Genomic DNA, 6000 nt, shown 5'->3' on the forward strand with positions numbered 1-6000 from the left:
TAGACAAAATGGGGGCCATGGATAGGGCGTTAACCCAAAAAAGAGAAAGAGCTATCAGAGTGTTTTGGGCATGAAAATGTGTTGCCAAAACAATTCGGATGATAGCTAAGAAAAATGTAGTAGGAACAGATACTACACTGTGATCTTGGCCTGAATGAATGGTATTCATGTTTTGAGTTGCATTTGTTGAACTCAACATGCGGTTTAAATATTTTCATGATAATTAGCGGAATTATTTATAAAGTCTCTTTGATGGCAACCCATAAATTCTTCATGCCCAGTTTTATTCGAAAGAACCGGAGTCATAAATATTTCTTTCTAATTAAACTTTGCTAAAAATAGTCGACGAGTGCAGATTCAATGCTAATTCTAAAAACGTGTCTTGACGTAGAAAAATTTAAATAAATATTTGCAGAGAAACGGAAGAAAATGTTCTTAAATTTTAATGAGCTTAATTGGTCAATGATTCTGTTTTGTATTCGTCTAGACCATAAGTATCTGGTATCAATCGTGTCAGCGACTCTGAAACATTTATCAGTAACCTTTGATGTGTTTATTCATTTGTTCTTCTTTTCTTTGAGACATACTTTTCTTATGATAATAAAAAAAAAGTAATCCTGACTCTAACTGTGTAAGAACCAGGTATGCCCTACAATGGAGTACTGTTGCCACATCTGGTCAAGAGCTGCTCAAAGCGTCCTATCCAGCCTTGATAGAGTTCAAAATCGGCTTTGAAACCTTTTCTCTTTCCCATAGAAGAAACGTTGCGAGCTTGTCTCTGCTCTATCATTATTTTCATGGCAAGTGCTCGACTGAGCTTTAATCTATGGTCCCTCTCTTGCCAAACTTTCACAAAAAACACTCAACTAGTTACAACCACTATATACACTTTCCTCCGCTCTCTATCTGTGCCTAAATCTAAATGCAGATTCTATGAACAAAGCTTCTTTCTCAGAACTGCCCGTCTGTAGAATACTTTTCCGTTGCCCTGCTTCACAGTAGCCTTCAAATCCAATGTAAACAAATTCGTTGAGCCGTCCCCATAAATAATCAAATTCTACCCAATTTACACCATTAACGATTACTACACTACTACCTCACATTCATTAACCCTTATCCTTGAGTGGCCTTCAGGACTTGATAAGTGGTGACTTATAAGTAAAAAAAATGCAGCAATACTGGGTTGAGAAAAGAGATATTTTTATCGAGTCACATCAATATTCATTTATTGATTTTGTCTCCAAACAAAGATTTTTCTTAGATGTGTCTGTCACAACTAAACCCTGTGTATCGCTTTATTGCAGGTCGATATTTTGTTAATTTTGAAATTGCTATGAAATGCAGAGAAGTGAAATTTGGTATAACACTGGAAGAGCATAACAAGGTGCCTTATTTCCCTGATTTTTGTGGAATTTGAACGAATATCTTTTAGGTTATGCTAATTTTTCTATTTTCTGGTAATTTGAACAGTGTATCACTTTATTGCAGATCTCCCAAAATGCCTATAAAGGGTCGATTGACAGCTAGTGAAAAGGAACGTGTTGTTGCATGCCTTGCAGAAGGTTTATCTCTCGTATATCTAGCCAAGGAGCTTGGAAGAGATCAAAGAAAATGGTCTTCATTCGTTGAAAATCCAAACATCAAACCAAGGAAGGAAAAAAAACACAAGAAATCAGTTTCTGCTCGTGATGTTAGAAAAATTTGCTATCAACTTATAAATCAGCCGGCCAGCAACAGTGCTGCTATATTTGATTTGACAAGGCTGGAATACCTTCCTTGTCCAGAAAGACGTGCCAACTTGAACATCGATCTGGGGAAGAATTCATCTCACAACTACAGGCAAACAATAAAGAATCACAAAGGCAGTCTTTTTTAGTAACAAATAATTATTCAGAAGTTATTACAGGTATATTTCATATGAGAACATGAATTCGAGGCCACTCTAAACTTGGGAAATCAGACTGATTTTCTGAGTGTAGGATTATAATTGTTGAAATTAACTTTTTAAATTATAAGAGGTGGGTGTAGTTTGCTTGAAGCATTGTATAGTATGTAGTTAAATAGAATTGTAGAAGGCCGTACAATGCAGAAGTAACGGAAAGACACAAGCTGAAGCAGGTGAGAAATTTATTAATACAACTTATAAATACATGTGTACATATTCATATTTCATATACGCAGTATATTTATATTTGCACAGTGGTCACCTGGGAAAGTCGGTCTGGTGGTATGTCCGTGTAATATAATATTTCAAGAAAGATCTCTTCCTCAGATATTTACTTGACTTTGATAAACGTGCTGTTGTAAGCAGTAACTATACCGCAGCAAATCATAGCTCGGTACTTGTGGGTAGTATATGGTTAGGGTTTTTTTTTTCTCAATTCTTATTTTATATTTCTAAATTATTTATTTTTTATCATATTTTATTTTATTCATTTGGTTTTTTTGGGTTTTTTTTATAATCTTTGGTTCAAACGTGTTGTTGTAAACAGTAAACAGTAACAGTATCGGGCTAAATAATTGTCCGGACCTTGTTGGTGGCTTTTTAATTTAATATGATTGAGTTTGTTTGTTTTTCTTTTACTTATTTTTATTTCTAATTTATTTATTTTATTTATTTGTTTTTTTTTATAGTAGTTTATGTTTATATTTAGGAGATTTAATTAACTAATTTATTTGTTGTTCGTGTTTCTGCGTTCTGTTTGAGGTGGTGGGAGCGTAGACTTAGAATAAATCGGTTGGTCAAGGGAGACTACTTGATGAGTTGTTCTAAGGGAGATAATCGTTACCGATATTTCTTCTCAGTTAGATGTATAACGTTGCATTACTTTTTTATGTATTTATTTGTTTGCTTATTTATTTTATTTTAGTGATATTATTCTCATTCTGGGGGTGTTTTATTTAATTCGTTATGTAGTGTATATATACTCATTTATAGATTCTTGTATCTTTAATTCAATTATATAGTAACTATAATTATTTATTTATATATGCAATGTGTTATGACAACGTGGTTAGAAGTTATTTCGAGAGTTTTGGTAATTTTTTTATTTTTTGTTTTATTTTTTTTTATAATGTATTTATTTATTTGAGTTAACTTGGATTTCTGTTTTTGGTGTATTATGCTGATTGTTATTTGCGATCAATATTGTTAGATTTACTCGAAGAAATCAATTGGGTTATATTGGGGCATATAAACTTATAAATTTGCACGAGTCATATACATGTAGCCGTGTAGCCCACATGCTTGCACCATCTAATTCATATATCTTAGGCTTGCTATTTAATTGTTAAATATTGGTATTATTATTAATGTGTAGTAATCTTGAATAGATGTTCGAAAGTTGTTCGGTGGCTAAAATATCTACTCTGATGGATTTGTTAGTGTTGCCGCATGTGTGAAGGTGTTTGCGAACAGAAGAGGCTTGTGTTTGTATGTGTTCTTTTACTCTAATGTGCAGGTGTCTCACTGAGCTACCGACGTATGATTGGTCACATTTGGTGCACTGTATGCGATATACTGTGTATGTACGGTGGCACATGTTAGTGGAGTTCATCGGGCAATGAGTTAGGGTGCAGGGTACGTTACTTAGGTGGGTTTTGCGTTTTGACAAATGTTGTCGTAGTGATGGCCCAGTGTGTATAAGTTGTATGTCTAGACCCTCTCTGTGTATAGCTTTGCGGATGGCTGTCGTGATCATGTCGTTGAAATGGGGCAGTTTTAGAAAGCAGGTGTTAGAAGAAGTATGTTGCGTGCGTCTTCTAGATTTATTGAGGTTTTCAATGGTTGGTTTTGGGTATCCATTGGTTTCTAGCACTTGGTTGAATTTATTTGTGCAGGTATTTTTATCCGTTTTGTTGCTGCATTTGTTGCGGATGCGCACTATTTCATTCCTTGCATAGCTTATTTTAGCTTTACGAGAGGAGGGCAGATTTATAGTGTACGAAGAGATCTCTACAGGCGGGTTTCTTGTAGAATTTGGTGGATATATTACCGTATTCGGACATCTTAAGGCTGAAGTCTAAAAGTGCCAGGGATCGAGAGCTGTCGGGGTGCTCGATGGTGAACTCAATGTGTGGGTCGGTGTTGTTAAACATGTTAAAAATTGAGTTTGCGTCCCCCCGGGAAGGTTAGGAGTAGGATATCATCAACGTATCGCGTGAAGAAGGTGTAGGAGTAGCAAGAGTTGAGGGTGTGGCGTTCGAGTTTGTCCATGAATGCGATAGCGAGTAGTCCTGACAGGCTGGACCCCATAGGCAATCCTGTGATTTGTTTATATGTGCTTTGTTTGTATGTGAAGTAAGTGTTATCTATTATTATTTCTAGGACGTCATGTATATCAGTTCCAGTGAGGCCAAAGCAATAGAGGTTACAGGACGAAATGCAGTCGGTAATTATGTCAATTGCCGGGTATGCAAGGACAGATGTGTAGAGGGCGACGACGTCTAGGCTGAAGGCGTATCTGTTGTGCTTGAGTTGTTCTGATGTAAGTGAACGTAACCTAGATATGACTTCATTAGAGCTGCTGATGTGTCCCGGGAAGGTTGGAAGAAGTGGTTTTAAGAGGTGGGAAAGAAGCCAGGAAATTTTGTAGAGTGGTCCTTCTTTGCTGGATACTATGGGTCTTATTTTGGAGGTGGGGCCTGTTTTATGGGTCTTAATGAGGTGGTAGAATGTGGGAAGTCTACCGTTTCTTGTGGTGAAGTTGTGTCTATATTTGCTAGGGATGCTCCTTTTGTTGCAAATGTTGGTCCAGGCTGTATTGATGCGGTGTTCTATTTGTATAGAGGAAATGCTGTTAACTGGTGCATATAGTGTGTCATCGCTAAGGTGAGAAAAAGCAAGTGTGTCGTAATGTTGTTGGTAAGATAGTTAATAATTTTGTCGATGTTTACAAAGTCAGTTGCTAGACGTTTGTACTTTAATAAATCTAAGCTCATGAAAGCAAGACATTTAGAGTATGTAAGATGTCTGATGAAGAGTATTTGCTTAGTGGCACATCTCTGAATCGTTTCCAGGAGGACAATATCATGTGCGATACTGATTATGTGAGTTTTAAATTTTCTTAAGTTACAAATGAATACGATTGAATTTAATTTGATCGAGTATTTTTTTTTTTTTTACAGCGGAAAAATACGTTTTTATGAGAACGTGTTGAAATCAGCCATTTTGAAATTTGCTGAACACGCCACGGGGAGATAACTCCATGTAAAGCGCCGATACTCTCTCCCCATCTTTAATTCTAGCTTTTCTTCCTAAAAATCGAACCTTTTGCTCGGTATCACAAATTGTTTTTTCGCTGTGCTGTAAAATAAAAACTACTTGATGAAATTAAGTGAACTTTTTTTTCGGAGAACTTCGTTCCATAACGGATACGTGCAATATAACCTTTTTTCGATATTTTCATTTTTTAATGTCGTGACTAAACTGTACAAGTACCCAATTTTTGAACTCTCCTGTGTCTTACCTAAGGAAATACGATCGTTTTCTTCTTCAAATTCTATTTTCTTTAAGAAATAATTTTCTACTTTATCGATTTTCAAATTTTTGGATATAATCATCTTAAAAATACGAGGAATACGTAGATACCATTGTTTTCGTGTAAAATTCAGTTTTACGATTTCCGAAATTTCATCCTAATAGTGTAGAAGCGTCCCTTATTGTAATACAGCCTCCTATTTCCAGTAGCTTATTTATTAGTCGTTTCAAGACTAAGGTCAATAGGTATCTGTTGTCTTTGCAATAATCAACTTTTGCTCTTGTTTGCTCCTTGCAGCAAGTGGTTTCCTGCGTTGTCTAGAACGATTTTCATGCAATAGAAGTTTAAAAGATGATGATGATGATGATGATGATGATGATTTTGTAAAATTCTATAAATTCCTTACATTGAGTCAGATTGCATATCATACAGGCAAACAAGATATATGATACGGTTTTAATTTATTTATTTATTTATTTTTATTTACTTATTTTGTTTTATTTTATTTTTATCTACCCTC

This window comes from Euprymna scolopes, chromosome 15 (genome assembly GCF_053919585.1).
Source record: "Euprymna scolopes isolate OS-2025 chromosome 15, ASM5391958v1, whole genome shotgun sequence".
Taxonomy (NCBI): domain Eukaryota; kingdom Metazoa; phylum Mollusca; class Cephalopoda; order Sepiida; family Sepiolidae; genus Euprymna; species Euprymna scolopes.